Raw genomic sequence first — 22936 nt, forward strand, 5'->3', positions numbered from 1 at the left:
CTGTTGGCTGCATATTATATGGTTTATCTTACCGTTGTTGTAATGTAGCTGCTGGTTCCGAGGAAAGTCCCAAGAATTTCAGCCAGGTCTGATGAGGTTAGCTAACCTCGTTGTCTGCTAAGGATTCATTACAGAGTCATATTGCATTGATCTCATTCAGAGGCGGGGTTAGCTCGTTACCAGCTAGCGAGGGTCTGTGATGAACTTGGATGTGTGAGTTTACATATGCCCTGAAACCTCCAAGCCCAACTCCAGATGTCTGTCTCTTAGACGTGGAACTGAGCCTGGCGAGCTGGCGCGCATGCGCGTGTGCGTGAGCCTGGGTGTGTGATTGTGTGTGTGCATGCCCATAGCATGCTCGAACACAAAGTGTCCTTTGTTCAAGGGGATTGTAGCATTGCATGTTTTTCACTCTGCATACGCAAGTCATTCATCCGCACCATGGATCTCTGTTTCCTCCAGGTCATATGTATGCGTGTGGAGGTTGCCGCCCGCCCCACCCCTATTTTGTTGTTGTTGCTCCACACGTTTTTCAAGCGACTGGCTAATTTTGTTTACATCACAGTCATTAAGAAAGCACGATTAGCTCGCCAGCGAGTGAGCGGCTCCAGCACTGAAGACCGGTTGCATTATGCCACACAAATGGCCGATTGTAGTCAATGTTGATGAGGAAATGAAGCACTTCGTTGACCTTCTTCTCCCATGTGTTTCATCTGGGCCTGTTAACTGCAGATTTATTTACTGTGTGCCGCCACCTCTGTGTGTGTTTTATAATGGGCCAGAAATTGGAATCCAATATGTGCTGGCAGCCCCAGAGGATCTGTGAACATTGCCGGGGCTGTGGTGGAGGCTGAGCAGATCTCAAACGGCCCCACACACACACGCACACAGAAACGCGCACACATACTCATCCACGCGCATTTACACACAGGCACACGAAGGGACGAGAAGAGACTATGAGCACTCTAGGCATAGCTGAGGTTAAATCACTGTTGGTCCTTCCTGTGGTTTACCCAGATGAGGGTTGATTGTGCTGAATACCCCCCCATCCCCTCCTCCCCCCTAACAGGCTGACAGGGCGGGGCCGGTGTTGGGGTCATGTCCCTGTATGTTCCCAGCACCAGGAACCTACTACAGTGACACGAGGGTTCACTGTCCCATTGACGCTCATTTGGCAGGCCCTGCATCTCTGACTCACTGTACAGCATGTGAGGAGAAGGCCCAATATCTGGTCTGGGTGAGAGAGCAACAGCCAGAGACACAGACTGACTTCATTTCATCATGCAGGTGTGGAGAGGATTGTCTAACAGCATCATGAACTCTGGAGAATCCTCATGCTGAAGAGCGACGTTGAAGGCTCTGGATTCAAGGGGAGCTCGTTGCAACATGGACTATAACAGACAAGGACGTACTGTACCAGAAGCTGTATTCCAGTGTATTTTTATTGGTACCCAGTAGTAGCAATCATGGTATGACAGATATTTTGTATGTGTCAGAGCCACAAAGTTTGCATAACTGGCAAAGGGGACTTTTTCGTCACACAGGCTAGACCATGTGCCCACTCGCTGTCTCCGTCATTACTGTGTGTTACTTCAGCCTGCCATGCCTCCAGAGCTTTCCTGATCGTGAAAAGACTTCCCTTTTCCCCATTGCCCTCCCCAGCAACTGGTTACTATGTTTGAGGGACATGGGACTCTCGAAGTTTCCACACCATGTGATACCCCGACCTCATGTTTTAATGAACTGAAAGTGTGAGGTGCTAGTTTCTCTGTTGAAGAGCCCTGACCTACGTGGAGGAATTCGTTTCAGACCACCAGGGATGCTTTCGAGTTACACCGTGACCTTTTACCAGTCACTGCTCCCTTGACCACTCACGTCAAGGATTAAATATGTGAGCTCTTGGAATTCAATTCTTCCTAATCAGTTTCGTTTCAAATAGGGACTTACGGACATTCTCACTTAATTTTGAGTGGTTTTGTCACTTCTTGAGGTAGATTAAAGCAATCTAGTGTGACCTCAAAAGATATTGAGATAAAAAAAGAACAAACTAGCCCATGGTGGTGTGAAGGTTAGCCCTCATTAGGCTCAGAGAGAGCACCACCTCTCTCCCAGTCCAGTCTCCCCTCTCTTCCTAAGCCACTTGGCAGCACGCAATAGCTCGTTGTGATTTTGGATCGACGTGTATGTCAATATGAAAGGAGTCCCTTTTTCTCAGCATGTAAGTGCGTGCTCTGGCCAACGTACTCCCAGTGCTGCCATGGAGACAGACACCTCATCTCTTGACGCGTCAGGTTGTGCCTGCGGGTGCAGCGCTGCACACAAGCATGTGTTTAAACTCCTGGCTCCCAGCGGCCCAGAGCTCCGGGGGGAGGGGGGTAGGGTAGGGGTGGAGGCGTGCTCTCAGGGCAAGAGCGAAGAAAGGCAACGCTTGCAAGCTGCCTTTCAAGTGTGCGGCGGAGATGGCGGTGATTTATGGAGTGAGTGTGAGCTGGGCGGGTGGCGTCTTGCTGGAGAGGCTGACTACTGGAGGCGGATGGGAAACAGGAGGAAGGGACGGGCGGAGAGAGGGAGGGAGGGAGGGACGGAGAGGGGGAGGGTGGGAGGGTGGGAGGGGGGGAGGGAGGGGATGAGAGAGAACGAGGGAATGAGAGAGAGAGAGATTTTGAGAGAGATCTATTTCGCGTATCCATACACATCTCCAAGGGCTTCGAGTTTGGACGCCCACACACCACACACACACACATACACATATACAAGCACATGCACACACACTCACACACTGGCATAGCCGGAAGCTCAGGTCTAGATCAAACAAGCCTGTCAGTCCCAGGTCCCGGTGGTCCCCTCTCTTAGGTGATCCAAGGCCGGGCCAAATCCTTCCTTTCTCTAATCACCACCTGAGGCCAGTGATCTCGCAGGGGACGCCACTGAAAGTGTGGTAACGACCTTACCTTGCTTTCCTATGTAGTGGGGGGGGGGGGGGGGCACTTCAGCCCGTCAGACTCACGTAGGAGCAGCAAGAGAGCTCTGTGGAGGTCTGCAGATGAAAGCAGCTCTCTCTCTCTCTCGTCCCTGCCAGCCTGCTGCACCGGAACAGCAGACATGCATCTGCCTGTGACGTTACCGATACACCCATTCTGGGACTCCCTCGCCGTTTTTTGTTGTTGTTGACTGACTTCAAGTTTCCCCATAATTACATCCTCTCAGACTGGGTTCGGGGGTGGTGGAGGAGAGGGTGGGGGGCAGAATCGGTCCATCATCATTGATTCAAACATTGGCAATAAGCCACTCTCTCGTTCAATGGAGGAGGCCTTGTCTCTCTCCTTTTGTGGTGCTGGGAGAGGGGGGCGACGGGGGGAGGGGAGGGAAACAACAAGAAACAACAGACGACAGCTCTCGGGGTCTGTCGCCTGCTTCTCTGCGTCTTGGCAGTAAACTTGATCAGCGATGGAAAAAAATAAAAATAAAAAATCCACTTTTTACAATGAACGCCTTTGTCTTTCGCCGGCATCAAAACCGTCAACCATTTTGGAAATAGTTTCCAGCTTATGAAAACGGTTCCAGACCGTGACTGTTGAACCAGTGAGTTTCCATTTAATTGCCTGGCATCCGTCTCCATGTTGGGCTGCGGTGGGCATCGTCCTGTAGCTGAGAAGCTTCTCCCTGGGGTTAATCCCCGGAGAAGTGGTGCTGTCACCTTTCTGCTACCAGCAGGATGGAGGGAAAGACTCCCACGCAGAGAAGACACAACCTCTCTTCTCTCTCTCTCTCTCTCTCTCTCTCTTGTTTTCTCTTTGTTCATCTCTCTCTCGCCCGTCCTTGCTGCTTTGCGAAACTCGTCCTAGCAGGAGTAAGAACGGATCCTGCCCTGTCGAACGCCCTGGCCTGTGTTGTGAACCAGGTGGTTACTCAGCAGAAATGAACCAGGCTCCGGGTGCCAACAGCCTCTTACGACTGAGAATTAATGGTCTGATTGTTTAGTTTGGAGTCTGTATCTAAGTCTGTTAAATCATGAACAGTGTTGCAGAAAGAATGCAGTCATTCTTTTTTTCTGGAGAGTGCTGTGTGTTAACATTGGGTTCTCAACATATGGACCCCATTCGTCCAGCAAAGGACCTTTTTCTAGCGCCTGTTCTAGCTTCCTTGTGTTTTCTTAATACACATTGGAGATTCCTTATAAATAGTAACTCTGTAGCTACTGTATAAGGTTGTTGCTTAGGTAATGAATTCCCCATTACTTTTTGTATTCAGTCAGTATTGCAAGGCTTTTATTATTTGCTTGACTTGACCAGGTACATGACCCCCTAGTTCATACATACACACACACACTCACCTCCATTTCCCTGCTAAAGTCTCCCTCCTCTTCTCCTTCCTCCTCTCCTCTCCTCCCTCCTGCTCCCCGACCTCCTCACCTCCTCTCTGTCTCCCTGCCTGCCTGAGTGTGACTAGAGGCGGAAGACCATAAATCTGCTAATTGAGTTTTCAAGAATGTGCCGCTCTGTTAAACCCATGAAAGCTAAAGCCTGGTCCAGGAGTAAACAAGAAGGCAGAGTTGTTATTGAAAAAGAAAGTCCCTCCCATGTTTTCATTGGTTTCCCCTCCTCTCTTTCTCCTGGTATTTTCTTCTCTGGCACTATGGAGGTATGCAGGGCCTTGTATGGACACTGGCTCGTTATGCCCTGTCATCTGCACCAAAAGAGGGATGGAATGTTTGATGTCTGGCAACCTCCTGGGCTGTACCTATCCACCCCCCTCAGAGGAGTCCTGATGCCTGGGTTAGAGGTGCTCCCCCAGGGCTGCCCTCCCCCCCTGGCCCTGGCCAGCCCACACCCCCTGCTGGGAATTCCTGTTGAACACTGAGGATGTCTTTGTCTCAGAGGGAGATAAGAAGGGCCCACAGACAATAGAGATAGAGAGAGAGAGATGGACTGAATGAGAGAGATGGGAAAGGGCGAATGGAGGGGTAGTGAGAGCTGGTGATTAGGGAGGCGCAACAGTCTTCCTATCAGACAATGGGGAGTTTCTTAGAGGAGGGGGTGAGCTTCGATAGAAACTAAAGGTCTTTGTGTCTAAAGAGGTGACTCGGTCTTAGGTTTTATTCAGTAGATGATGTCATGTCTGTCTAATGAGCTTGGATGCTTTTTTTCACCGTTTCACCGTTGGAGTAAAGAGACAGTTTCTTACTGTTATTACTTTTATAGGGCACAGCTGGGGGGGGGGGGGGGGGGGTGTGGCGGTGGGGGGGGTTGTTTACCGGCTGGCCCCTCCACTGAGGAATGTCTGTTGTTTTCTTATGCCCTGTGTTGTCTGACGAACTCCAGGGTCGACTTTCTCGGGTCTAAAAAGCTGCGTTGTTCACCTCTACCCTCACCTCTCCGCTCCTTTTCATGTCCTCCTTCTCCCTTCCTCATCTTTCCCCTGGTTTTCCTCTTTCCCTCCCTCTCTTCTGTCCAGCGGGAGAACAGCTGGTGAGCTGTGAGGCCTCCTCCACCCTGTGGGCACTAGTAGCCTGCCTGCCCAGGATCTAGACAGGATTACGTAAATGCCACTCTCTCTGTCTCTCTGGCTGCTGTTATTCCAGAGCATTCATAATGTTACGGAGGGGCCTAGTGTTGCGCTTTATGTAATTACACAGGCAGAGACAGGGCACAACCCTTGTCCTCTTGGGACCCTGCTCTTCAGTCCACCCAGCCACCCAGCCAGCCACCCAGTCAGCCAGGCAGCCAGCCAGCCAGTCAGCAAGTCAGTCAGTCAGACACAGTGCAGCCCTATGGTAGCTAATACTCCTAAGCCTAGCATGTCTGTAACCTTAATGCTAGTGGGATCAGTATTACAGTAAACACCGTGCACAACCATAGTTCAACGTTAACTCCAGACTTGCCCCGGTTTTATTCGGTCCAGAGTGAGCTAGTGGAAAATATGGGAGGATTCTTCAAGGGGATCATCTTGAATTTTGATCACAGTCACCAGAACACTGGCTGTAAGTGAAAGATACTGTCTTCAGACCTGCTGTTCTTCACTGGTTTGGCAGCAGTTCTGTTGTGTAGTACAGGAGGCCTGCCTCTCCAGTACTACTGTGGGCTGAATTAAAGCAGTTTAAAACAGTCACGGGAATGCGACTCAGAAACTTCCCTTCCTTTCAGCTCAGCTTCTCCAGCATGCGGCACCTAGCCTCATACACCTTAACAAATCTGTGTATTTATAGCAAATTCCACCCTTCTTATGGCATTTGAAACCATTTTCGTCATAAGAGGATGATGACTGCCAGCTAGGAATTACAATGTTTTTCTCTTTCGTAAAAAAAAACCTCTGCCTCTGAGCCAGTAAGTGCCTTCACAGTCCAGTTGCTCTGCGGTGTGATAAAGCAATAAGTATTGAACAATTATCAGTCTGTGTGGTTGGCTTGTCTACAAGCTACTTTGGTTTTAGAGCAAGTTGGTTTATAGTTGTGTTTCAACTTCCCGGAGATGGATGAACTGGTTCACACGACCGCGACCACCAGCAACACCCCTCAGCCCACACGCCCTCTCCCAGATCTCCCACATCCCCCCCCTCCTCCCCCAGTTGACCCTCCAATGTAAATATTAGTCAATATAGACATCTCTAACTGGCAAACAGACCCTGGCTCAAACAGCAGACATGTCTCTTTCTTCAGGGGCTTTGACTAATGGGCTGGAATGCACACATGGGACACTGCAATTAAGGAGTCCTCACATTTCTACAAATGTTAAGACGTTGGAAACCTTTGAAGTCCCTGCGGGGTCAACGATAAGCTCATTTTGTTCTCGGTGTGATCTGAGGATAAGTGGGAAAGATGCCGTGGACTCATTTCCCTTGTTTGATTCTGTAACTGGATTAGAGGTGCTCCCCCAGACAAAGGTGCCATAATGATACAGCGCCGCTCTCTGCCCCGGAGCACCGAGGCATTCTTCAGTAGCCATGCCTCTCAGCTCTCCCACGTTCAAGCTCTGCTCTTATAAGCCACATGTTATTGGTTCTTCGGAGACTTATGGGCTGACACAAGCCCCAGATATGTAGCCTGTTGGTAGGGGGACACAAGGTACACGGTTGGGAACTGGGGTGCTCTGCCAAGAAAAGCGACACCCGATAAGCTCAGTCGTCTCTCATACCTGCGTAGCTATAGCTTGCGTCCCGTGGAGGGAGAGACTGCTGTGTGTGTGTGTGTGTGTGTGAGAGAGTGAGTGAGACAGAGAGGGAATCCCTGGGGCTCCTCGGTGTGCTGGGTAAATAGGACTCTTTGCGCCTGGGCCTCCCTGACACCTGCAGCTGTCTGAGAAAAGGGAGAAGAGGGCACAGGGTGCACCTTGGAGGGGCGAGGGATGCACGCCAAGTGTCCTCCTCGCAAAGTGGGCTTAAGCGCCCCGCTGCCATGTTCCATTATGAGTCGCATCCAGAGGAGTGGACAGGGGAAGTGTGGGTGACTATTAGGGGTGATGCTTGTGGCCAACCAGGGGAGGCTGGGACACACACACGCGCGCGCACACACACCCGGGTCTCCCTGAGCTATCACATACAATTAAAGTGGTCGTTCATCTCCCTGCGCTAGCAGGTTAACAGCGGAGGATCGGTTGGCCGGGGAGGGCAGAATCTGGCTGATGAGAGAGCGCTGACAGACTCCATCACTCTGGCCTTGTTCTCCTCCCTGACGGAACCTCCCGGAGCTCTAATGAGATGAGTGTGGAAGGACACAACTGCTGAGTGTGGAAGCACACACACTGAGGACTTCTGTCTATAATACTGCGGTGTACCGCTCTAAATGACAGTTTGAACAGCAGAGGCATGAATCTTGCAGGATGTTGGTGTAACCCACTCGGGGACGGACTGCGTGTGGTGTCTGTGCGACTGTGTGTGTGTGTGGCCTCAGTCACATCGGCTACACGTTATCCTCCCTGTTCCCTCCAGGAGGGTCAAAGATGGCCGCTGATCCTTTGAGGTCTTAATGAGAGGAGTAAACACAGTCTTTTGTTGTGGTGGAGGAGAGGCCGGCGGTTGGTGGAGCAGATGGGAGGGGCTGAGGACTACCCTGGGCTGTTTAGCTCTCCCCTAAGTCAGCCTTCGTGAGCAAGGTAGACAGACAGCTGGTCAAATAGGCTTAGGAGAGCACTGGCCAGTCTGGACACAAACTAAGCCCATTAGCCAGCGATGCTACGCTCCTTATTGGTCAGAAGAGCCAGTTCAAACAGGCTCTAGTGTTTTGATGGTAACCTGGTCTAGATTGTGGGCAGAGGTCTGTGCCCTTGACCATATGGAGCCTCACCCTCTTAGTATTGGCAGTGGATATGAGGAACTCGCATTGCAAAATGCAAACTCTGGTAAGAGTTTAAAACGTACCTTACAGTATGTCTTACATTTTGTCGCCACATTCTTTCTGGATCTTTTGTCTTTTACTGCCATGGGGTGTTTTGTGAGTGTAACTGCCCCCAGCCTTAGTCCTCAGTTCCTCATCCTCTGTCGCCAGGCCCAGCACCACATTCAAGCCTCAGCCCTAGGCCCAGTCCCATTCCCAGGCCAGCCTAAATCCCATGCAACCCTAAACCCAGTCCCCCAGCCCCAAAGCTGGTGTGTGGTGGTGCACGTAGCCTTCAGGAATGTCACCCCCCTGCCTGCCCTGCTCATGGCGGGTGGCCCAGGGGGCGGGACCACTGAGAGGGGTACCAGGAGGGTGCAGGGGGACAGGGGGTGGGATGGAATTCTCTCTAAAGTGTGAGTGTGTGTGTACGTGTGACCCAGCGATGCACGTCATGGCGCTACAAACCCAGTCAAACAGACAACTCAGTTAGTTCAGAAGGAACAGGATGTCATTTATTAGCTAATGTAACACAATACTAGCCATGTCACCCTGTGTTAGTCCTGCCTGGGCAGAGCTGGAACACTTCACTGCTGGTGCGGAATATCAACAGTAACAGGATTTCACATTAAAAGACTTGTTTATCCGAGACGAGTTGACATTGATGTATCTCTCTCTGGTTCAAAAATGTACTTTTATTACTCTACACGTTGCCATCCATATCACATCTCTGTTAACAGAGGCCAGGTCATGCCGACCGTATTATTTATTTGAAGGCAGACGGCAGACCTTGCTGTGGGCTCCAGGAATGCCCCCAGAGTTATTTGAGAGAAGAGCCGACACATAATTATACCATTACACTGACACTGACAGGCTCGTTGAAATACTGGGTTTTCACTGTGAAGCTCTAATCAACCCTGATCTCACTCTTCTGTTTTAGTGAGCCAGGGTGACGTTTGGACTGTCCCCCCTGTCCTCCTCTCTCCCTTTCTCCCTCTCTCCCTCCCTTTCTCCCTTCTTCTCTCTCTCTCCCTCCCTCCCTCTCTCCCTCCTTCCTCCCCCCCCCCCCCCCCCTCTCTCTCTCTCTCTCTCTCTCTCTCCCTCTCTCTCCTCCTCCCTCACTCCGTCTGAAACCAGGCCGCTGGTCAGAGCACACATCTGCTGACGTCACACCGGCTGCTTGCGGCCTGACATCTGCGTTCCCCCCTCCGGCCCTCTGTGAGGAGGGAGGGGGCCTCAGTGTGGCTCGGAGCTCCGTCCGCAATCATTCTGGTTCAGACCTCATGACCCACAACCGCATACAGGCCCTGTGTGTGTGTGTGTGTGTGTGTGTGTGTGTGAGGGAGGGAGAGAGAGAGAGAGACAGAGCAGTCATCGCCTGTTGTGCCTGCGTGTGTGCTCTGCTGTCTTCCCTGACAGACTGGTGCAAACGTGCTGCAACTGACGGGAGTTGGGGATGTCATCATGTCTGAGTACACCAGCCACTGCCACCCGCTGTGCAGGGGACACACTGGTACACACAGTGTGGAGATGGAGGGGAGAGAGACGGGGTTACCCGAGAACCAGTCCAGTCCAGTAACGTCACTGAGCCAGACACAGAGCTGTCCACAGAGACAACCAGCCTGGCTGAGACAGACAGAGCAGTCCACAGAGACAACCAGCCTGGTTGAGACAGACAGAGCTGTCCACAGAGACAACCAGCCTGGCTGAGACAGACAGAGCTGTCCACAGAGACAACCAGCCTGGCTGAGACAGACAGAGCGGTCCACAGAGACAACCAGCCTGGCTGAGACAGACAGAGCGGTCCACAGAGACAACCAGCCTGGCTGAGACAGACAGAGCTGTCCACAGAGACAACCAGCCTGGCTGAGACAGACAGAGCGGTCCACAGAGACAACCAGCCTGGCTGAGACAGACAGAGCTGTCTACAGAGACAACCAGCCTGGCTGAGACAGACAGAGCGATCCACAGAGACAACCAGCCTGGCTGAGACAGACAGAGAGGTCCACAGAGACAACCAGCCTGGCTGAGACAGACAGAGCTGTCCACAGAGACAACCAGCCTGGCTGAGACAGACAGAGCGGTCCACAGAGACAACCAGCCTGGCTGAGACAGACAGAGCGGTCCACAGAGACAACCAGCCTGGCTGAGACAGACAGAGCTGTCCACAGAGACAACCAGCCTGGCTGAGACAGACAGAGCGGTCCACAGAGACAACCAGCCTGGCTGAGACAGACAGAGCTGTCCACAGAGACAACCAGCCTGGCTGAGACAGACAGAGCTGTCCACAGAGACAACCAGCCTGGCTGAGACAGACAGAGCGGTCCACAGAGACAACCAGCCTGGCTGAGACAGACAGAGCTGTCCACAGAGACAACCAGCCTGGCTGAGACAGACAGAGCTGTCCACAGAGACAACCAGCCTGGCTGAGACAGACAGAGCTGTCCACAGAGACAACCAGCCTGGCTGAGACAGACAGAGCTGTCCACAGAGACAACCAGCCTGGCTGAGACAGACAGAGCTGGAGCACACAAACAGGTTCCTCTCTCAGAAGAAGACGCCCCCCACCCTCCTCCTCCTCCTCCTCCTCCTCCTCCTCCTCCTCCTCCGCCTCCTCCTCCGCCTCCTCCCGGAACTGAGGCCAGGGATTGATGATGTGTCATTGGAGTCTTCAGCGGATCAATGGGCTTGTGACCTAGAGGATGACTGGCCACTGATCATTCATCATCAGTGGTCACAACACATTAGCCCTGTCCCACAAGCACTCATTGTCATTCAAGTGCCATGGCTATGCATTGGAAGAGGACTGGGCTGGGCGGGGCTGGGGCTGGGGTGGGATGGACTGGGATGGGCTGTGATGGGCTGTATGATCTATATAGTGTTCCAAAGGCCTTCAGAGCAGAACTCGACCAGGACAATGAAATATTTAAGTTCATGGAAATCCCTGCCCTTTAGTTGACCTACTTTTCGGGGACTTTGCCAAGGTCTGTGTGTGGGCGTGAGTGCATGCTTCTGCCTGTATGTTACACTAAGGGGTGGGTTTTGGACAAACATGACAGGGCTGTGTGCTTTCAGGCCATACCATATCCATCAACACAGCACCATCATTCATCACTGCCCCAGTGAATGTATGAGCATGAGTTCAAATGTTTGTGTAGATGGAATAGCAAGGAAAGGCTGAAATGCTAAATCAATGTGCACCGTATTGGTCGTCCTGTCTAAATGTGTATGGTAGTCTAGCTTGACAGACAAACTGCAGTACATTCCCCCACATGGGTATGTGTGGTGTCACTGAATAATTCCCTCCTTCCCTCCAGTGTGTGAGAGGCAGGAGCTGGGACTGGCGAGGGCACAGTGCTACCGCCACTACAGAGCTTCGCTTCTGGCACATCTGGATCCAATAGGCCCAGTTTCCTCTGTAGAGGGACACATATAAATAGCAGAGCTGCTGTAACCACACTGCGCAAACGACCCCGCCCTCTGCCGTCGGCCCCTTCAGATATGGTCGCTTACGTCGCCGTGACGACCCCCCCCCCCCCCCCCCCCCAGGGCCCCGCCCCGACCGGTGTGGCGGAGGCAGGATGCACGCTCGGCGCTGCCTCACGCAGTCCTCTGGACCATCTGTGGAAAGTTTGAGTGGAGCCTGGCCAGGTTTTGGAGGCCGACAGGCAAGGAAGGAAGGAAGGCAGGCTGGTGGGTGGTGAGTGGGTGGGCTGGAGGTAGCCTGCGTGGGCTGTGGGCTGAGAAGGGGAAATGTAATATCCTGGTTATAGCTGAACAACTAAACGCGCTGCTTCTCTAAGAAACGGTTCAGAGTGCTGTAGGGGTGAGCTCACTCGTCCTGCATGGTTTGCAATTTGAGGACATAGACCCGGATGAAGACCCAGGAATGAGGCGCTGTATTGGGTCCTCTTTGTTCAAGCACGAGTGTTGAGTGTGTGTGCGTGCGCGCGCGGAAGGGTTAAAAGGGTGGAGAGAAGTGATTGTTTTTCTCCACCGTCTTCAGACTGGCCCCTGTCACTCTGTGTATATGTGTGTGTGCGTGCGTGTATGTGTGCGTGCGTGTGTCATGTTCTGTATACACATGGCCTTTTGTGTGGCACACGTGCATGTCCTATCCCAGGGGCCCTGTCCCACCCCTCCCAAATTAAAACCCGCTCAAGCAGGAGGTGGGTCCGCTTGGCTTGGCTGTTGCCCCCCTCCCCCCCCCAACCTCCCCCCCTCCTCCCTGCTCCCCGGTGCCCTGGTCTGCTAGCCGGGGCCTGCCACAGAGGGAGGGAGTGGCGGGGCGGGCTGGGGGGCTGGAGTCGGGGGGGGGAGGGTTGGGGGGGTTAGGTGTGGCGGGAGCGGCCAAGCCTCTTGCTTGAGCGAGTTTTAATTTGTCCGCTCGCAGCAGAAGACACTCTGTAGTGTGGTGGAGAGCAGCGTTACGTGCATGCAACGCTCATGCACTCATTCCCCCGGGACACACACTCACACACACCTGCGCGCACACGTACAGTGCACACACACACACGCGCGCACACTCATTGATGTAAGCTGCCTGCTCCCTGTGGCTTTGTCTGGGGAATTTTGGCACTGCTCTGCTCTGGAATGGCTGTCCAGTGAAACAACCTTTGAGACTGACCTGTTTAGAGAACTTTGTGTCAGATTTGAGGATTTCACTGTAAGTCTCAGGGACACTGTTCAGTCTCTTTTGCGCAACGTCAGCCCTTGACCATGGGATATTTCCAAACAAACAGGCAAATAGAGACGTTATCGGATGACTGGCCAGATAGTCAGAGTAGTCTTGCGTGTGGACTGACCTTGTGTTTCCATGCGTGGAACCGGAGAACATCTCTGTTCCCTCTATCTGGCCTCTGAGGAGGAGTCACCTACCCCAGTCCCTGCTCTTACCCCCTCCACCCCTACCCCAACCCCTGCTCTTACCCCTCCACCCCTACCCCAACCCCTGCTCTTACCCCTCCACCCCTACCCCAACCCCTGCTCTTACCCCCTCCACCCCTACCCAAACCCCTGCTCTTAACCCCTTCACCCATACCCCAGCCCCTTCTCTTAACCCCTCCACCCCTACCCCAGCCCCTTCTCTTACCCCCTCCACCCCTACCCCAGCCCCTTCTCTTACCCCCCTCCACTCCTACACCAGCCCATTATCTTAACCCCTCCACCCCTCCACCAGCCCTGCTCTTAACCCTTCCACCCCTACCCATACTCCTCGTCTCCTCCTGATCCTGCCTCCATTCCCGCCTCTACTCCCCCTCCCTCCCACTGAGACAGGGCTTTAGTTTCCCTGCCAGGCCACGGGGGTATCAAGTTTGTTTTGGATTGATGGGGAGGGGGGGATTGTGTGTGTGTGTGTGTGTGTGGGGGGGGGGGGGGGGGGGGGGGGGGGGGAGGGGGCTTTACGGGACAACACAAAGGTCCTTGGTATTGGTTAGCTCGTTCATCTATGGCTTACCAGCTCTCGCAGGTTGTCGGGGGACAAGAACCCATAAACCAATTCAAGTTTCCAGGAAATCTCTTAAGGTGGATAACAATCTGATCTGACTAACCAATGTATGTATACAACACCCCGGTATCCTTGGCTTCGGTTCATGAACTCAAAGCATTCCATGTGTCTTGCCTCTTCTTCTTTCTCATTAAGCTAGTTGGGGTTTTTTTAACTATCAAACAAGCTGCCAAAAAAAACTAAACAAACAAATCAAGAAATGTGTTGTAACTGAAGAAAAGGAAGACAAAGAGGGGGCAAAGAGACTAGAGGATGCCCAACCATCCTCCTCATGTCTTGCCACTGCCTCTGGCCCCTCTTCCATACACCCCACGCCAGCAGCTGTGAAGTTGTGAAGCGGCCATTTTATGAATGGGGTTGAGAAGGAGGGAGGGAGTCACTAGAAAGGGGAGTTGGCCAGGTGGGGTTTGTGACTCGGCATAGCGAGGTGCTCCTGGATGGAGTTGCTTGTCTATGTGTGTGTGTGTGTGTGTTGGCTGAGCAGGAGCCTGAGGGGCCCACACACTGTATGTCTCTGCATGCTTTGTGTGTTTTTATTTAGTTCCTCGAACAAAACTATTTTGGGCTGTTCTTCTGCCTGCCTGCCTCTTACTTAGTATAGAAAACAGCAGAGGAGGGTCACAGAGGAGAGTTGAATAGAGTGGCAGAGCTGAATGAGGAAAGTCCAAGTGCTCTTTTTATTAACTTGAAGTCAGATTTGTAAACATGAATATAAAGAGACAGGGATAGTTTCCTGTGATCAGACGATGTTTGCCTGTGTCCGCGTGTTCCCTGTGCTCTCCTCTGTATTCCTTCCATGCCGTTTTCCCCATCCACCAGGGAATCACGGTTTTCTGCCTCATGGATTATGTGTGTTTCTAGCAAAGTGAAGAAATACGAGCTGCTTAGATTTGCTTTGTCGAGTTTTTCTCGTTTTTGCAGAGTAAAAGGTGGAGTTCATTAGTGTTGATTGATTACTGTCCACTTCCAACCAGCAGAAACTGCACAGAAGGAGGCCATCAATAAGTGTGTGTGTGTTTGTGTGTGGTGGTGGTATGTGTGTGTGGGGGGGGTAGTAATCCTTACAGGTCTGAGAAGGTTCTGGAACACTCGTTGTTCACACACAAGGGAACAAAGTTTGTCACGTCTTTTTGTGTTTTTATTTTACCGTCACGACTGTGAGTTCGCAGCAAGTTTAAGCCTTGCTCTCCTTTTCAAGGCAGTTTATTACATGGATGTCCCTGACAGAAGGTGTTGAACTGCCAAGAATTATTGATCTGTGTTCTCGTTGCTAGTCAGGCTGCATCCATCCTGATGCTTCCAACAATGCTGGCGTGGACGCCCTCTCGTCCCAGAGGAGGGCGACGTGGCGTGAGCCACAGTTTGATGCAAGATGGGCCCAGGGGCACCCTCCACGCTCCCTGTTTATGCCCCAGAGCTGCGTGGAGCATTCCTAAATAACTCAGGCTTGCTATTGAATAACCAGACCGGGACTTTTATGAAGGCAGAAGGCCATTCTGCTCAGGCGACAACAAGCCACTCTGGGGAGACATTATTTAGCTTGTCCAATCTTGGAGCTAATTTGGTTTTATGTCCTCTTTGTTTCCTATCTATTTTTTTTGTTTTGTTTGTTTAGTTTTTTTTGGCAGCTTGTTTGATAGTTAAAAAAACCCCAACTAGCTTAATGAGAAAGAAGAAGAGGCAAGACACATGGAATGCTTTGAGTTCATGAACCAAAGCCAAGGATACCGGGGTGTTGTATACATACATTGGTTAGTCAGATCAGATTGTTATCCACCTTAAGAGATTTCCTGGAAACTTGAATTGGTTTATGGGTTCTTGTCCCCCGACAACTGCTAGAGCTGGTAAGCCATAGATGAGCGAGCTAACCAATACCAAGGACCTTTGTGTTGTCCCGTAAAGCCCCCTCCCTCCTCCCTCCCTCCCTCCCTCCCTCCCTCCCTCCCTCTCCTCCTCCCTCCTCCCTCCCTCCCTCCCTCCCTCCTCCCTCCCTCCCTCCCTCCCTCCCTCCCTCCCCTCCCTCCCTCCCTCCCTCCCTCCCTCCCTCCCTCCCTCCCAGGTGGAGCCCGGTGTCCTCTGTTGTTGCAGTCTGAGCGAAACAGAAAAGCAGAGAACATCCTGGTGGATCCATGTTCCATGTTCCAGGACATACACAGGGGGACATGTTCGGTGTGCTTTCCCCCTGGAAGACTCCACTCCTCTGGGGTTGTCCGCCTTTACCAGCCTGCCCTCAAAGACCCGCTATCCTGAAAGCCCAGTCAGAGCTGTGTGGCAGCACTGGTGTGTTATATAACAGTAGGATAGGGCCAAGCAGGTAGGCAACCTATGACAGGTAGCTAAGATACTCTGCCAGAGGGCACAGCCATCTCAGCCATAGGAGAGGTCAGAACACTAGTGGCTCTATTCACCACAGCAATCCGTAACCCTGGAACTGCCTGATCTCCCAGCCAGCTCTTTGATGGCTTCCTTTTTGAGTGGTAGTTGAAGGATATGTTCCCTGGTTTCCTGGGTTTTATCCCTCTCTATGTGTGTGCGCGTGTGATTGATGGCTCATTGATTAAACTCCCTTTCGCTTACTGAGCCAACTATCTGTCCCCTGTGCAGCCAGCCAGACAGCCAAACAGGCAGGCAGGCAACCAGTCAGAAAGACAGATAGGCAGGCGGGCAGACAGACAGACAGACAGACAGATTGATTGCATGTCTTCTCTACATGGCCACCACCACCTATTTAGGGGAGTGAGTGTGTGTGTACACTATTTTGGGGAGGACATGAGTGGTTGTAAGGATGTGTTTATAAATATCGTAGGGTCGTGTATATCAGTGAGTGGGATTTAGCTGAACGTATTGATCGAGCAGGTACTGTATCCCTTCTCCGCTGTGCTAGACGAACCTATGGAAGGCTACGCTAACGGCTAGTGTTGATATGTGACCAACTGTCGAGAGTCAGGTGGCGGAGCGGTTAGGGAATCGGGCTAGTAATCTGAAGGTTGCCAGTTCGATTCCCGGCTGTGCCAACATGACATTGTGTCGTTGGGCAAGGCACTTTGTCCTACGTGCCTCGGGGGAATGTCCCTGTACTTACTGTAAGTCGCTCTGGATAAGAGTGTCTGCTAAATGACTAAATGTACATTTAAATGTGGAGAGTAAATAAAATAAGCGACTTTTAAGAAGTTTGAGTTTACAGAGGCCTGGTCTAACAAGTTGGTGTTATTCTAACTACATTATTTGTCGCTCATTGGGAGGCTGAGTGGCTAAAGGCTAAAGTGTTGGACTCTAGCTAGTTTACAGTCTGCAGCAGAGCTAGTATAAGAACATATGTTGTGAATTTGCCACCCACTTGACATAAATTAACTAATTGTGTATTAATGATATATTTGACAATTTGGGGAATTTACCAGTATGAATCGTACAGGGGAGGGTGTTCCACAAAGGAGGTTTAGCTACGGTACCTACAGTAGGAACAGCAGCTTCACTCTTCAGAAGTCAAGCCTGTGGAACTGGATACTGTCCTTTTGAATGAAGGCAACATGGAGTGATCCATATGGAAAGGCCTGCAGGCGGAGTGAGAAGGATGAATGAGAAGTCTCAAGTGGAAAGCATTCAGACTTAAAAATGCTGACAAGTGGCTTCAATGAAGACGACGTTCTAAAGTGATGTTACAAATGTCAGTGGACCCACACGAGTTGTGAGTGTAAGGGCCTTCAGCAATGTTGCTCATAGCTTAGGTCAAGGCAGTGTTTTTGTGTGTGTACAACACTTGTTAGTGGTGATACGTATCACCAAAAAAACATTGTTTTTTGTTAGATCTCCGCAAAAAAGAAAACATCTCCAAATGAGGTAAACAGCATTTCTCCTCCTCTAGGCTTGGCTGGGGCCCCCTGCTGGTGAACGGCTGTGTTGCAGCTTGTGTCCACTAGACTGTGTGAGGTCTCTGGCGTCAGTGAGACAAAGGACATATTTTTCAGTGCAGGGGCTTGTTCCTGGAGTGGGCTGTGGTGTTGCCTGATCCTGTCAGTGTCCCAGAGAGGAGAGAGGAAATCTGGGGCAAAAGAGGGCCGGGGGAGTGAGCTGAGGGGAAAGGTGGGGGTGGGGGTGGGGTGGGGTGGGGGGGAGGGTGTTGAAAGCTCAGCTTTTTCAAAGTGTGTCTTTATATGTGTCCCCTGGCTGTGAGTTGACACAACACTCCCAACAATGGAGGCCATTGTTTGTTTGGCAGGAGAGAGCGTGGGGGAATTCCGTTTCCTGTGGAAGTCTTGGGGTCGACATGGTGGAGGCTCTGTGCTTTCTGTGACTTGTTGAATGGCTCCTCTTTCTCCTCCCTCCCTGCTCCTCCTTTCTGCCTCCCTCCCTCCCTGCCCTGCTCTGCCCTCCTCCTCCTCCCCCTCTTCTTTGCCTTCCCCTCTGGCTTCAGCCTCGGCTCCTGTCCTCCTCCAGGCTGCGTAGTCACTCCATCAGCAGCACACGCAGTGTAAACAGACTGTGAGTGGCTGTGTTGTGATGTGTAGCTCACAGGATCAGCATCATGTAAGATTATCCTCCGAGCACCAGAGGGAGGGGGAGTGGCCGGTCTGGGGGGCGGGGGGAGGGGGCTGGGCTCAGGGCATTGCGTGGGGCAAGCTGCGTGTCGTGCCGAGGACATGTTGTCGTGTTGGTGGTTGCCACCACCCATCTGGCCCAGGCCCAGCCCCTGCTTGCTCTCCGGCTCTCGGACGCAGACCCCTTGATTCCTCCGAGGTGCTCTGACGACATTTCACCTGTCCTGCGTGGAAAGCTGACTCCTCCTTAATCCGACTAAGGGCTAATCTGTCCACAGGGGAGGGTGTGTGTGTGTGTGTACGTGGGTGTGTTTGTGGGGTTCAGATCAGTGGGGCTGGCAGACTGGAAAACTCCCTCCCCCTCCCTCCCTCCCTCCCTTCCTCCCTCCCTCCCTCCCTCCCTCCCTCCCTCCCTCCCTCCCTCCCTCCCTCCCTCCTCCCTCCCTCCCTCCCTCCCTCCCTCCCTCCCTCCCTCCCTCCCTCCCTCCCTCCCTCCCTCCCTCCCTCCCTCTAGGTCTTCCCGTCAACTCCTGCCCTCCTCCTCTTTCCAAACAGTCTGACGCACAGAGATCAGTCCCATGTCTCGCAATCTCGCTCTTTCACTTTATTTATTCAGTCTTTATTTTTGCGTTGTCCCCCCCCCACACACACACAACAATAATCCCCCCCCCCCCCCGCCACACACACACAGACACTCGTCCCCTCTTCCTCTCTCATGACTTCCCAGCCTGTTTGTGTTGTCCAGCTGGTGATGAAAACAGTAGATGTGCAGGTTTAGACATACGCCCTGAGCTTCACTAAACACATCCTAAAGGGTGCAGGTTTACGCAAGACCTGTGGCCGGGCCCTTGCTTAATTTGTCCAGAGAGGCGAGCGTGTTTGTGTTCCAGAACTGAAGAGGAGAGGGGCTCTTGTGTGTGTGTGTTCCCAGTGTCCCAGCGGACCACACACAGGCCCATCCAGGCCCACACGGTGGACATTAACAGTGAATGAGTGTGATGTGGGCAGAGAGGGTGGGGGGGGTTCTCTGGGGGTGGGCTCTACAGCCCTGCACGCATGCCATGTCCTGTGAGTGTCACACACACACTCACACACACACACACACACACACACACACACACACACATACACACACCACACACACACACACACACACCACACACACACCACACACAGTCTGCCCAAACATTAACCATCAAGCTCTTGCTCTGCTCTGCTCAAACAGCAACATTGAAATGCACTGGTATCACAATAACAGGAAGTTCAAAGAGAGGTGCTTAGTTATGCCTTGCTGCATTCAGGCTTTTATAGCTGTAATGCTAATAATGGCTTTACCAGTATGACTTCTCTTCCACTTCTTCTGCACTGATTCTTTCTTTTCCTCCTCGTACACAAGGCTGTGAGACGCTGAGGTCCCTGAAAGGGGGAAAAGGTGGAGAAAGAGAGAGAACAGAGAGAGAGAGAGAGAGAAAGAGAGGAGGAGGATACAAAAACTCCCACTGGAAAGAAGGAGGTGAAACAGGGGGAATTATGATGTCATTGGTAGCCAATCGTCTGTGTGGGCTTGGGACTGTTTAAGGGCTGACAGCTGTCCCGCTCCATCAACATCAGTTGCCTGCTGTACTTCTGCTGTTGGAGGGCTGACCTGGACACAGCAGGCAGGGCCAGGGCCAGGCCAGGCCAGAACAGGACAGACTCTCTCTCCAGGCTGTCATCCAAGGCTGTCCCCTGGCCCATTAGCCCCTCAGCCTCTACTCTCATCCTCTCTCTCCCCCCCTCCAACCCCCCACCCCTTTGCTTTCAGTTCATCAGAGCACTTTCCCTTAACCCCTGTCAGAAAACTATGAGGATTAGGGGGCAGATGAGGCTGAGAGCAGTCTGCACTTTCTCCAAAAGTGACACACACATATGTATGCGTGCATGCATCAGAGTGTATGGTACCAGGAGGAGTGTGTGGGAGGGTGGTGTTAGATCTCTTGCCGAAGCCCTTGGCTCTCACTCTATTGGGCCTTTGAGTGAATCTTCAAATGACGTAACCCCCCCCCCCCCCCCCACACACACACACACACACACACAATTTGTTCAGGAGACTGTAAAACAGTGACGATTTTTACACTCCAGTGCGTATGTGTAACTGCGCGGCCATATTTGGTGTTGTTATTTCCATCCCTAATGAGGACCTGCTATTATGAATTCTTTGTTCGAGGCAGTAGAATAGCATCTTAGTTAAATCAAAGCCTTTTATTCCACGGGGTTAACCGACACCGGGCGTTGTATTGTCCTGTTGGACAATAAGGGCAGTCGAAAGAGACTAGAGGAACAGAAGTAGCTCCTCTTTTACACTGTTGTTTGGATTCCGGCACACCCCTCTGATAAAGCAGGATGAAATGAATAACATTTGAGGACAGAATGAAGCCAATGCTCCTCAGATGTAAACATCACAAGTGGCCGTTAGCCCTCCTGCTACAAGCCCTCTTTAACCTTATCAGTGTGTAAACACAGCAGTCATTCAGCAGCAAGTGGCTTTATTCTTTATTATGCCACTGCTCGAGTGCCCATGAACGAATCCACTTGAGACCCGCTCGGTCGAGAGAAGGTGGATGGAAGGGTTTTTTTTGGTGTGTGACAATGCTGTCACGAGGCGTGTCGTGCGCTTTCAGGTTGAGGCAATCTACTGGGGTTGTTTTCTACCTGGTGCTACACTGTCACAGTGTCTGACCGTTGGATTTTACAGGCCAAAAACTCCAGTCCTAAGCAGACACAGCTGCCCTGCTTCATCCCACCGCTTGTCCGTTATAAAGAACTAATGTGGTCATACTGTACCAAACACATTTGGAGGCCAGATGTCATATTTGAAGCGGACACCCGTTGTCCTCTTGAAACCAAGCAGATGAGGTGGCACACACATGCTAGCATCCCAGAGAGACAAGAGGACAAGCCAAGCCCAAAAACGATTTCTGTCCCGCCACAAGCTTGTCTGGGTGTGCCAACTTCCTGCCCACCGTGGTATGAGAGAGAGAGAGAGAGAGAGAGAGAGAGAGAGAGAGAGAGAGAGAGAGAGGAGAGAGAGAGAGAGAGAGAGAGAGAGAGAGAGAGAGAGAGAGAGAGAGAGAGAGAGAGAGAGAGAGAGAGAGAGAGAGAGAGAGAGAGAGAGAGAGAGAGAGAGAGGAAGGGAGGGAGGGAGACAGAAGAAAGAAGAGAGATGGAGTGTGAGAAATAGAGAGAGAAGAGTCATAGAGACTGTAGATGACTGAGACAGTGCAACCAGATGTATCGCCCCTGACAACCTGTTAAATAGTGGCTCAAGACATTGGCAATGCAGGCTCTACTCTGCTTGTTTTACACACACACACACACACACACATCCAAACTAAACATCCACACTTACATATATATCGCTCTGGATAAGAGTGTCTGCTAAAATGACTAAATATACCAAGCATATTAAGAGTAATTTAGGGTTTTTCTTCCACCAAAGATTAGCAATACACAAATGATCTCTCACTTTTGGTAAAGCACTTCCATTACACCCCAGCTAGGAGGCTCAGTGTGAGTATGAACGACACATTCATCCACTTTTGAACTCATGCTAATGTTTGCCTGTTTAATCAGGATCAGGTCCTCCTTGAAGTAAATGCAGAATGCAGATGTGTTGTTTGAAATCCAGATGTTGTGCCAGCCGAGAGTGTGTGTGTGTGCCGGCCAGGATGAAGTGTGAGTGCTGCGTGCCAGCCATGCTGCAGCCTGCCACAAAGCTGCACATGACTGTCCACAAAAATAGGGTTTGCCATCACCCCCCCCCCCCCCCCCCGAAACCAGAGGCTCTGATTGGCTCATTGACGGTGGACTGTAAAATCAATATAATTCGGTTTGCGCACACTGCCGTCCTTCTCATGCAGAGTGGGCAGACATCCAATGAACGGAGAGTAGGCGTGGTCAGCTGAGATGTCCTTCCTCTGGCATCTTGTTTTAAGATGTAACTTTGAGTTTTGCGTTGTGGTGACTCTGTGACAGGCCACATACAGTCTGTAGATGTCTAATGGCATTGCAGTTGGTGCTTTCTCGGCTACATTGTTTTTCCTCCTGGTTGTGAGATGGCTGGGGGTTGGGGGTGATTGTTGCTGGTTTACCTGTAGAAAGGATGTGGCTGGTAGTTCCATCTCCAGTCAGCTAGCCTGCCTGCCTCCCCTCTCGCCAGCCTGCCAGCTCACCGACACGAGGCTGCCAGGAAATACACAGTATTTAATGAAGCATATGTGGGAACTCAGATATTTTTAGTTCGGGCTAACAGTGAGAGGAAACACTTTTGGATCTGTTAAGAAAATCCTCTCAGGTCTCTCGCAGTTTGCCTTTTCCCATACTGATGTGTATTTAAGCATGGATGCTCGAGCCTAGCCAGCTCTAACCCCATGAGCTTCCTGTGTTGATGTTCTCTATGAATGTCATTATCTTTTTCGTGGCCAGAACAAAACTGCCAGGAACCTTGATTTCCCCCTGCTGACAGAGTGAAACACAGCTTAGCTTTTTTTGACATGTGAATAGGTTAGCCGCAAAAATGAACGTTCATAATATTCTCGCCCTGTG

General features: G+C 51.7%; 1 protein-coding gene across 1 annotated transcript in view; it reads left to right on the forward strand.

Moving 5' to 3' along the window:
• Positions 1–22936, forward strand: part of igf1ra (insulin-like growth factor 1a receptor) — a 69043-nt gene that overhangs the window by 16929 nt on the left and 29178 nt on the right. The gene's annotated exons all lie outside the window — the stretch shown is intronic.

This window comes from Osmerus mordax, chromosome 4 (assembly GCF_038355195.1).
Source record: "Osmerus mordax isolate fOsmMor3 chromosome 4, fOsmMor3.pri, whole genome shotgun sequence".
Classification (NCBI taxonomy): domain Eukaryota; kingdom Metazoa; phylum Chordata; class Actinopteri; order Osmeriformes; family Osmeridae; genus Osmerus; species Osmerus mordax.